General features: G+C 42.4%; 1 protein-coding gene across 5 annotated transcripts in view; it reads right to left on the bottom strand.

The window, feature by feature from the left end:
* LOC125044644 (mucin-17-like) overlaps positions 1-12,500 on the bottom strand; it is a 74,141-nt gene that overhangs the window by 34,499 nt on the left and 27,142 nt on the right. For all 5 annotated transcript variants that reach the window (XM_047641416.1, XM_047641418.1, XM_047641419.1 and 2 more), the window contains exon 2: positions 5,820-5,858. The gene's annotated coding sequence lies outside the window, so the exon portion shown is untranslated. The remainder of the gene's footprint in view (positions 1-5,819; positions 5,859-12,500) is intronic.

Raw genomic sequence — 12,500 nt, 5'->3', positions numbered from 1 at the left:
GCATTCGAATGACTAAGGATCTTTCATACTTTTACACTGCTTCTTTTTTTTCTAAAATGGAAGTTATAGAAAGTTTCGCCTTTTCAGATCATATTTTTTTCGTTCACGGTCTATAGGCATTGATAAAGAAGTTACAGTTATTTAAGGCAATGCTCTCGAAGTGGCACGAATATATGCACACAACTTACACGTTTAGGGATACGTATAAAATGAATACTGCAGTTTATTGAATTAATGTCTATTTCCCCGCACATATTATTAAACTTTAAGTATCTCTTTCCTTTCAGTATGGTATTTAAAGTTTACTCTTAATGGTTATGCTTCTAGGGCCTTTCCCCAATTTATTTTCTTGGCGGCTTAATTGGTTATAGAAGGGAAGACAAAAGGTAAATACAGGTGAAATAAATGGTTGCGGTCAGGAAGTCCACTAAATGCTTCGGTCCAGGTACTGTTATATGACGTTAACTGCATTTTATGGAGTAGCGAGCTATGGGTATACTTAGGTCTTTGTTACGAGTTATTACGAGATATATACAATTACTGTATAAAAACAATGCTTACAAAGCAGTCTAATGATACACCTAAATTTGTCTGAAGCAGGTGCATGTAATGTATAGAGAGTTAACGATCTACTCGGCCCCTGTATCCACGTATAATTAAAGCAATTAATTTGTCTAAACAACAAGGACTTGAGACAAAGCTACTAGCATGCCAGCACCCCCAAAGTAACGTTAACATTCGTCTATGAAGACAATGTTAAAAAAAGGTCTGATAAACGAGTCCTAGAACCTAATTACAGCAAGAACAAATAACACGTCGACTATAAATTCCAGAAGAGACCAAGACCTCAACTAGAGCTGAGCTGACGCTACAGGTAACAGCTGGTCCATGACATTGGAAGGCGACGTCGACCTTGCCATTGAACTTGAGAGTGGGGCTTCACACGCAACCAAAGGAAAGTCAGGCTCCGCCCCTTCCCTCCCTCCTTCCACCCTTCTCCTCCCCCTTCCCAGCACCTTCTGGCCTACCTACTTCCATCTTCAACACCCTTTGAACACTGTCACACCACGCACAGTCTGTCACTTGCCTCTGTCTACCCTCACCGTTCCCGGATCTCCTTATGGCCCTTGCTTTGTCGTTCAGGTATAAGTGAGAGTGATTTCTCCGTGCATCGTCGTCGTTATGCTCCATCATTGCACAGTCATGACGCTATCGAGGCAAGCCACTTTAGTCTTAACGTAATGGGGCCATGATCAGCATGCTGCCACGGTGGTTATTACTATGGTCACTTACTTCAGGCAGTTCTATAAGAAAAAGCAATAAAAAGTATTCACCTTCTCTCCTCACATTGCCAGAAATTGTTGTCACTTCTCCCTCCCCTCCCCGTTATGTTTAGTGCTCTCTCTCTTTCTCTCTCTCGCTCTGTCTGTCTGTCTGTCTGTCTGTCTGTCTCTCTCAAACATACACACACACACACACACACACGCGCGCGCGTTGTTTGTAAAAACAAAATTACATACTAGCATTTTTGCGATAAATTGTTACGCATATGTGCAATTGCGGTAGTAATAACGTCTAACACATGAAGCCGAAATTCTGAAATATGCAAATGATGCTTGCTTTGACCTTGAGCGTCCTTAACGTCTCTGTCCGACTTGCAGGGTCGCCTTGCCTCTGGACGTTTATTTTTTGTTCTTGGCCGTACGTGAAGGTTCGTGTGCCGGCGTGTGTAATCATCCTTCCCGCAGGATGGCTGCAGCGCCACTGTCACGTCCTGATGTTATCTCAGCCTGGAGTACCTTTCCATTTTTTGCGATTGCTTGGGGCTTTGAAGAATCTGCAGGCGGTCAAAGTAGCACTACCAGAATGTCGTTTGAGATGTCTACGTACATGTAAGACATTGTTGAGACGTCCCTTTCTCTCCTCAACTGTTAACTTAACTTTTCTCGACATAGTATTTGCATGAGGATTTTTTGTATATCAAACAAAAGAAGAAAAAAAAAAAACCAGCCTTTCCGCCCATTAACATGCTCTAAGTTCACAGTCGGGACCAATTATCGTCTGAGCTGACAAGCGCTCGTGGTACGAAGGTACTCCATTACCATTACCTGGCTGCATACAGATATGTAGCTCAACAAATTACACTGAGGTTGGACCAAATAAACACAGCTTGAGACGAGAAGCCAGATAATGCTAACTATGAAAGGATGTAGAAGGTGATTTGTATGATACATGAATTCAAGAAATGCCATCTGCAGAAGCTAAAGGAAAGATTCAGGGAATACTGCCATTGACTAATTAGTTCAGCAAAGATAGAAAATAGGTAAAACCAAGGAAAGTATCTACAGGCAAAATGTTACGAGGAGAATGGGGGTCGGTGACTGGTGTGGCCGTATATAGGAAGAAGAACAGTTTTAAAATAAACACATGGCAAACCGCAGGAAACAGTCACGGGAAAGCAAATACAAAGTGAAGAAACACTTTTTCCTTCCCGCTTTAATGGCGTCTCGCGGGGGGTTGGTCTCGTGTGTGGGAGAGGGGGGGGGGGGCTGATTTCTTTCACCACAATGTGGAATGAGAGACGAGCGGTGTCCCCAGTACTTTGGAATCAATCTCTCTCTCTCTCTCTATCTATCTATCTATCTATCTATATATATATATATATAGAGAGAGAGAGAGAGAGAAAGAGACATATATGCACACACACACACACACACACACACACACACACACACACACACACACACACACACACACACACACATAATAAGACAAATTAATTACAAATATGATCATTCATACAGAAACACCTTCTAGCCCTAAAGATTTAGCGCCAACCGGAAAACTTTCGAACACGCGAAAAAAAAAAAAATCTCAGAAGGAAATAAAAGAAAACGAAACATGGACACTAAAGAGTCACCGGGGCGTGGCAGGTAGTTTCGCTCGCTTGGAAATTGCGACTCTCCCTTCTTTTTTATGACTCGAGATATCAAAGGAAATCGCACCTCCCGCACCGCCACAAGGAGCGCCTGGGAGCTGATGGCCCGTTACCTCCGCCTATTAACTCGGCTCTAAATGTGGGAAGAAACGTGTCATGAAGGGTATGAGTCGAGTTGGGCGTTTTGGGACGGCCGCGGCGGGAAAAAGTAGTGTTCATGGGAAGCTTGTCGCTCGGTGTCGATGTGACGGTGCTTGAGGGCGCGGCTGGACTGCTCGGAGGAAAGGAGGAAATGGACTTACAGGAAGGAGACGTCCTTAGAGGCAGGAAGATGGATGGCCGTTTGGCTGTGGGAGTTCAAGGCGCTGATGGACGTATGAGGATTCTTGGGCCCCGGTAAGGACTAGGGCTGGGGGTGGGGGGCAGGGTTGTGGCTTGCGAGAAACGGGGGTTTGATAGGAGAGGGTGATTCAAGTCCTCAAGCACTGAGAATGCTGGGATCTTTTTTTCGAAGAGAATACCTGACAGATTTCGTTCGGCGGCAATTTGCAGGAAATCATGTCCGAGTGGCTTTCGGAAAATATAATCTTTTACTTGTTGCGATCTCAGTCAAACGGAAGAGGCAGAACTATGACGTCAGGTGTAAAAGGCACAGAATGTGAAGGGAAATAAGAAAGACAAAAGATGCTATGGACGGATTTCTAAAAGAAAAGCTGCACGGCGATTTAGATATGTCGACCTTCACAAATCGTGACCAAGGTAGTGGCAAGGTTCTCCTCAAGCTCATAACTGCGGTTCTTGCTTCTGAATCTGCTTTGTTTTTGTCTCGTTTTTTTTTTTTAGCTTACGATTTTGTATCGACGTTAACCGGGTTCAAACTGCACTCAAGCGTTGTACATTAAGAGCGAAAAAATACTGTTTACTAGCGGTTTTCGGTAAAAAGCATCAAATTCCGACAATGCCGAACCTCCGTTCCCAAGCCCGCATCATCACAAAAGCCGACTGCATTGTCTAGCCACATGTTGGTGTCAATAACCATCTTGCACGAATCCCGTAAAGTCATGCCGTAAACAGTTCGCGATAGCATTGCGAAGACTCATTTAGTTGACAGATGGGGATGCATTGTCTACGTTTGATTGAAACGGAAAATTTTAAATAAAAATAAGAGAGAGAGAGAGAGAGAGAGAGAGAGAGAGAGAGAGAGAGAGAGAGAGAGAGAGAGAGAAAGAGAGAAAGAGAGAAAGAGAGAAAGAGAGAAAGAGAGAAAGAGAGAGATAGAGATAGAGTTAGAGATAGAGATAGAGATAGAGAGAGAGAGAGAGAGAGAGAGAGAGAGAGAGAGAGAGAGAGAGAAAGAGTGAGTGAGTGTGAGAGTAAAATGACCGCCATCACAATTATACCGGATCCACCACACATGACGCCATGTGGAGAGAGTCTTTGATAGGGCACTTAACTACAATGACAATTTGAAAATGATATTTCTTGCCGCTTCACCACCGACACGTTTTATTGCGAGTCCTGCGTGTCCGATTCGTTAGCGTCAACTTCCCCGTTGCTGGAGCCGCATGTTAAAATGTACTGGTAGACTTAATTATCATTATCTATGTGAGGAGCGTAAATAAGATATTTGGCAAAGCTAAATAAAAGGGTTGAGAATTTGATTTTGCGAATCTGTAATAGCTTGTTCCTTAAAGGTAATTATATAAATGGAAATGATTTTTTTTTAAAGCTATAAAAATATAATTATTTAATGACATACATTTTGGGAGGCAATCCTGTGCAGAGGATTTTCTTCTACTAAGGATGATCGGAATGCCAGCGTTTTACTTATCCGTCAGAATAACATCAAGGACTGACAATATCCACACTTCCTTAGCATCACGTCCATATGCGGTCCACGTCTCCCCGTGACGTAGGTGCAACATGACCTCAGGCGTCACGGTAGTAAGTACAGTTAAGCGCGTCTAACATCGAGCCCAACAGTGGAAATATTACGTTCATGTAGCTTTGGTTTTCAGTCTTTCTTTTCGTAATCGGATTAACCAACCTCGGCTTTTAACCTGCGCCTTAATGGCATGATAACTGCCCGGCAACGCAGCACGATCCCCACCAGGAAGTCGGCCTGGTGCCACGTTAAGTCTACCCTGTAATGGTTTGACCCCAAATGGTACTCCTGGTGGAAGAAATGGTACGGTTGGCCACCGCAAACGATTCGGTGTGGAGTGGAGAATTTGATTTGTGTGGTGAACCGTTAAAATGATAAAAAAAATTCTAAGTTTATCGCGGCCGTTGCTTTCAACTGAAGGCATCGGTAAGATTATGTTATTTGATCAATGACGTCGTGAGTAAGAATGATCTTGAATGTAATTAAGCATCTTTCGTCACCATCCTTTTTTAGCATCAAGGGAGAACTGGAAAACATCAGCGACAATGACACTAACTATAATAACAACTGGTGGATCTCAGTGTATAATTAATGCCATCATCTCAGCAACTACCGTGACAAACGCATTACCTAAACCCTAAAGCGTCGTAACCGTGAAGGAATTACGTGTTACTATTGTCACTCACCCCTTCCCTCGTCCTCTCACCCACGTGGGGCTAACTCTTTCTGGTGGTTTTATGGCTCATCTCTATCACCCCTTATTGAATATTCAGAAGCTTTATATTATCTTTATTTTTTTTGTAAGTTAATCATTAAGGAGTTACACGAGCCCTTCCCCAGTCACCCCGGAAGTGTATATTTTACGGGCACACGTTTAAGATTTGGCGAAAAATTAACGTATATAATCGTACGTATGACCTTGTTCTGTAAATCTTCCGTATCTAGTGTATCTAGTGAGAATATATTAGCTACTTTTGAAAAGTTAATGCAACATACCTTATATGCGACGCCGTATGAATTTGTCCAAAGCTCCTCCTGAAAAATAGAATAAAAGTTTGGTTAGAAATAGGATAAAATTTTAGTATGAGTGAAATAAATCATGTTTTCATAAATAAAAATAATGGCTGCATTTGTATTTTGCGCTCACACAAAAACGAGTAATGTTTTATATATTATTGTCTCAACTGGTTTCCTTTTACTTTTATCATTCATCCAAAAGCATCCGTTAACAAAGGTATCCGAATCTAACCACAAGCATTTCCGTACCACAGCACACCCATTGGATTATCTCCACTCCTTCAAGAAAGAACCGAGTGATAAAAAATGTTTTTGTTTACCTTTTTCCCTTAGCTTCGCCCTATGACCACGGGAATAACCGAAAATATTTAACGGAACGTGTGATCCATTTGTTATCTTCACTAATACATTATTCTGGAGTGACTTTCATCAATGCGTTGTTTGCATCAGTTACATCCAAATATTTCTTATACACCTCAAAAATAAAAGCTAAATTCAGTGCCCATTCTTGAAGATGGCGGTTCGTGCGTCGTCCCACAGAGCCGAGGGGGCGGCGGGCGGCCAGGAGGAAGGAAAGTCGCGGAGCGGAACAAGGCAACCCCCCACACTTCACGCCGCTGACCGCTGGCTTCACTTTTTATCGGTTTTGTAAGAGGATTTTACCCTTTTTCCCTCTCAGTGTGGATAAGGGAGAATGATGTGGGAGGTGGTGTCCTTGGATACTCGGATTAACGAAGGATTTGCGTAGAAAAAAGGAGATGGAAATGACGCTGGGTTTTAGATACTCGTGGCCTGATCTTGTGGCGGGGTACGCTGAGGTGTTTGACAAATCCCATTTCCACGAGAGGCGAGTTAAATGGAAGTTACCATATCTTTAATGAAATAGATGCTTATCGATAATAGCATCGAGAAACACGAGCGTTTTGGGTTTTCAATTGTACCATATTCGCCGGGAGTGAATTAGCAATAGCAAAAAGAATCATTCAGTTCTCAACAGACAGCTTTAAAGAATAAGACTAGAATTTAAATACAGAGCAAAAAAAGGAAGCAGTGGTCTGCGAAGAAATGTCTGCGAGTTCATGAACCCGAAAGGAATTACACGCGACAGAAAAGCGAACGAAAAATTTAGGGAAAAAAAGTAGGGGTGAAGACGGGCGGCCGTGGCGGAAATACCAGTATAATCTGCGAGTTTAATGGCCGGTGCGACTTCACTCTTTACTACAAACGTCCTTGATGAAGGTCCGCAAGAAATTATTGGTGTTCGTAATAGATGTGAGAGAAAAAAAATCAGCCTTGCGATGCAGTTGCTTTTAATTTTGGGGATAATCACACTTTTACGATGTACTTAATGGTATTTTTAAAAAATCACTTCTGGATTTTCAGAGATAAAGACCGGACATTTCATTAAGTGTAGTAGAACAGAACGCGGAGGAAGTAAAAAAAAAAAAAAAAAAAATGCCGTTTCGTTTGCGTGAGTTCACATAACATTTTTTTTTTTTTTTTTTTTTTTTGGCGGATGTTCACAACTTAGGGAAGTCCTGTCTTAACGCAGTAATATTTGACGGTGAATGACTGCAGAATACGGTGCTATGTTCCGCCCAGTGAAGCGACCAGACGGAAGAGGGATTGGGGCTGAGGCAGTTAAGTCTGTGGGATGGCCGAGGATGAGCACGCGAGGCAGCTGCGGGGAAATGAGCTGTGTGCTTGGAAGGAGTGGGTGGGGTGAGGGGGTAGTGGGGAAAGTGGTGGGGTGATGGGGGTAGTGGTGGTGGGGAAAGTGGTGGGGTGATGGGGGTGGTGGTGGTGGGGAAAGTGGTGGGGTGATGGGGGTGGTGGTGGTAGGGGAAATGGTGGTGGTGGCGGGGGTTGCTTGGGTGGTGGGGGTGATGATGAGGAAGGTGGGGGTGGTGATAATGGCGATAGTGATGATAGTTATCATTATTGATTTCATCATCGCATTAATTAACGACAAAAAAAAAAGGGGGGTGATATTTTTTTTTTTTTTTTACTGGAGAAATATGGTAACGCTTTTTACTACGGCCGTGCTTAAAAGTCAACCTTTGATAAAAAATGGGGTCCCAATGCTTCAGTGCATTTTCATGAATGGAGCGCTGTGCATGCACTAGTTCCCGTTTTACACCTTGTCTTGCAGTCGTTTCTTGCAACGTTGCAAACTCATACAGAAGCTTCGGCAACAGTTCCCCTCGGTCAATTTCATGGCATTATCTACCGTGTCGCAATAAATTTATATAGACATTCGGATATACGAACACACATAAACATACACGTGCACGCACGCGTGGACACACAGACACACACAGACACACACACACACACACACACATATATATATATATATATATATATATATATATATATATGCATATATATATGCATATATATCTATCTATATCTATCTATTTATCTATCTGTTTATATATATATATATGTATGTATATGTATGTGTGTGTGTAAGTGTATGTGTATGTGGAAATGGAAGTATAGATAGACAAAGAGGTACAGATATAGATATAAATAGACAATTAGATACATGTATGTATGTGTATATTTGTATATTTATATATATATATATTTATATATACGTACGTATACATACACATACAAATTTGTATGCTCAGATAAACAGAGGTCGATAGACACAAAGATTGACATATAATCCGTGCTTTTTCTTTCATTCCCCTTTTAGCATCCAATGAAATATCCAAGACTTTCCAGGCCGCCCTCGAGCGTGGGAAAGGCGTAATTCTACGACACTCGAGAAGGCGGAGAACCGGCATCTCGTCCCGTGAACAAAGCGACGGCGGTGATGCGCAACAATCTTTAAGTGGCATTCCTCGTGCTTTTGTTAGTCGCCCCGGCCTCGTCTCGCCCCCTTCCCTCCGCCACTCACGTCTGACACCTCTCGCCCTGACGTCTCACTCAAAGTTCAGCGCCTTGTCCCTTGCCCTGTGTCTGGGGTTATCCGAAGCCTAAGATATTCTTTAATTTCGGTTGTTTGTTTGTTGTATCTTAAACGCAGGTGGGAATGTGATGAACATGTGATGATTTTCCCATTTTTTATATATGTATGTATATAGAAAATACCAATTAATTAGCAATATAAGTGGGTGGATGAAACAGCACTTTACCCTGGGTCCTGGGGCCATCGAGAGCATTCTGAACCGGTCATGGTCTCAGGAGAGTGACTGTGGAAGTCGATTGTTTCTTTCCACGATCCCTGTTTCACGTAACAGGGATATATCCACATTGATACATGGTAGCTGAACCACTTGGGTAATGCGCAGTGATCATGCGGTGTAACTCAGCGGGAAACGCATCATTCAAACGGAACTGACACACGCCTAACAAGTCACCTATGGCAATGGCCGATTCGTTTCGGTATCTCAATCACACGTCGAGGCGGGAGAAAGACACGAGGTACAGTCAGTCGAAAATTTAACGTTAGAAACGCCATAAAATATAAAGTATCAAACTGTTAAATAAGGACCATAATTCACATGACTTCTCACAAATATCCAGAAGCAACATGGAAATGGCATTGCGAAAATCCCTGAGTCCATCAGGGAACACGTAAATACCAGTAATGAGGGTGGTGGTGTGTATTAAGTAGGCACAAGGACGCGCAGGTGCCTGGGTTGGCCTGCGTCGTAACGGCCCCATGTGCTCGTCGCCGCTTCCGTTGGCCGCTCTCAAATTACCCGTTAATGACCCTTGAGCCGCTACGCCAACAACCTTCTGACGGTCGTTCAATGTTTGGGTCCTTTGATGGTCACCTGATTTAGGTTTTATGGCCACCTGATTGCTGGAGGGGACAAGTTCGGGGTTATGTTCTGGTGAGTGTGTGTGTGTGTGTGTGTGTGTGTGTGTGTGTGTGTGTGTGTGTGTGTGTGTGTGTGTGTGTGTGTGTGTGTGTGTGTGTGTGTGTGTGTGTGTGTGTGGGGTGGGGTGCTCGCGCGCGTGTGTATGAACTGAAGTACAATATGTATATCTACACATACGAGTCGGATTACATGCACATTTCATAAGGACGTACGTGAATATAGCCAATTTTCTTGGGTCGACCTTGAGAAGGCGGAGGCGAGTAATGATCACGCTGACCACATCTTCCTCACTCCGCCCCTACATTTCCTCCTCCCGGTTGTTTCCTTCCTTTCGGCTCGCGACGGCGGTTACACGACGTCACCGCACGCTATCCCGAATCGTCGGAAAAATCTAAACAATTCGCTCCACAAGTCGATTTTGTGATATTCGAACATGAAGAAAGTACTGATTCAGTGATGTTCTGATATAAAGATGATATTTGATATTCTTTATTTTACTTCCATAGAATATTTTTTTTTCCTTTTCTTTTTTTTTTATTTTTTAATGGTGATAAGAAAAAATATAATTTGTTTTAAATGCTTGCTTTCCTACTAGATTTTCAGATCAACCTTATACTGTTGCTTGAACATTCATAACGACTTTAGTTTAAGAAAGTTAAAATACGTCACGATTAATAAGATGGCACTAGACTACGGTTGAGTATCGAGACGGCCAGAAGGCAGTCATTAATTTCCCATCCCATTGTTCTAACGATAACTGGAAACAGGATATATTATCTCAGGTAATTGTGTGTGATCCATCTCCAGTATTATAGTGAATGCGCGCGCGCGCGTGTTAATAAAATCCACTATGAAAGGTTTAGACCTCACTTTCGTCTAATTTCGAAAGACCAATTACAGCTCGGGACTCAATATTTTATTTATTTAATGAAATATTATTCAATAATGTATTTACGTAATGAAATATTTAGAAGCTTCAGGATCATGTTATCGCTTAAAATGTATTAACGTGGGTGCCAGCTATTTGCAACATTTAGAAGGAAACCACTGCGTTCGCTCCAAGAGACATTTAATGAGAGGGCCGAATGCAGAGAGAGCGAGCGAAAGGAGATAGAAAACAAGGCGGAATATAAGGGTGAAAGGCCTTGCCATCCATCATCATCCCTCATGCATGGCGGCATCCTGCTGGGAAGTCTTCCTTCTCCCTCTCTTGTGCGCTTCCCCTCAACCGTGAACATCCAACTACTAATCAATCGGTCACGACTATTCGAGAGCTAGATTTGAGGCAATGGCGGACTCGCGACCACATCTTCCTAGTTATACTAATGAGGAGAAAGAAGGAAGTGAGCACCCTGGCGTCGGACATGTGGACGAGTGATTGAATGGCCACCTGTCCCCGGGGTTCGTCTGAGGAGCTGGTATTATTCAAATGTCCCGTAATGTTTGAATGAATATGTATGGCAGTGATCCCGAAGCTATGTGGTAATTTCGTTATGAATTTTGATAGGAAGTACCTCTTCTTCATGTGAACCTAAAGTAAGATGCGCGGCCATACAATGATCATGGAGCATATTATAGTGTTTTCAGATGATGTCGTATTTTGACGGTTATTTACCCCTTCGCTTTTTTTTTTTTTTTTTTTTTTTTGTCATACAACGTGTTATAAAATCAGACGCGTTGAATTACAAGGAAATGAATTAGAAATATAAATCTTTGTGACGAAATTATTAGCAAAAAAGAATCAAGTTATGGACAATAAAGTTGTAATCCATTAAGTGCAAGTGCTGAGCTCAAGTAATGGACCATAAAACTCGACACAGGAGCTCAGCGGCAGATGTTCTCACATTATTCATTGCGATTCCCACCACCAAGGAAGTCCACTGACCCTACTTTCTCACGACATGCTCTCTCTCTCTCTCTCTCTCTCTCTCTCTCTCTCTCTCTCTCTCTCTCTCTCTCTCTCTCTCTCTCTCTCTCTCTCTCTCTCTCTCTCTGCGTCTGTCTGTTCCTCCCTGTGTCTGTTTCTATCTCTCTCTCCCATATCCTCAGCCTTTTTATGACTCAGTAATACTTTATACCATATGTACTTGCACGACACACGGACAGGAAGCAGACTAAACTGTCTTTGATGTACATGGTTACAATGGCAGTTTATGTAGTGTTGGATCAGTATAGTATTTTCCCCAAGTACCAAATGTATTTTTGCACCAAGTCATTTCCTGCGCACGCAACGGGTTTTGTAACTTCTCGTGCTGTGTTTACCAGTTTCACGAACGCTGGTGACACAAGAGTAATTATAATGCATGTTTTGTAGTATGACTTCCCTTGCAAATTGTCTACTCGCGTGTAAATGACTTCCGCCCACGTCAAAGCTCGTTGCTGGTTAATGTGTACTAAAATGATCTTTAGGTCTTTATTAAGATTGTCAGAAGAGAGGGCCATTAGCGATTTTAGCTGAACAAACAGGGAATTTGTTTTTGTACCTTGCTTGACTGTGATTGTTTGAGAACGTTTGAGACTATTTATTCAAGATAATGATCAAACGTTTAAAGAACCCTAACATTAACCATACCGACGAGAAGTATGCTGAGATGGATACGTATATTGTACAAGGCTGTTAATGAACTTTACAACTCCAGAAAAAACGAAATATCGTTCGTGGACTGATCTCATCTTTCGATTTCTTACCGATGAGACTGGAATTATGATTATGTTAAATTGCACTCTTCTGTAATACAAATACACCATAATCGGCAAAATTACCATCATAATTCATATGCAGTCAGAGATTAGCAGTAAAAACCTCGACTTGGCAAGA

The sequence above is a fragment of the Penaeus chinensis genome, chromosome 36 (assembly GCF_019202785.1).
Source record: "Penaeus chinensis breed Huanghai No. 1 chromosome 36, ASM1920278v2, whole genome shotgun sequence".
In the NCBI taxonomy this organism is placed as follows: Eukaryota; Metazoa; Arthropoda; class Malacostraca; order Decapoda; family Penaeidae; genus Penaeus; species Penaeus chinensis.
The sequence above is the reverse complement of the archived record's forward strand: the minus strand, read 5'-3'. Positions and strand labels throughout refer to the sequence as shown.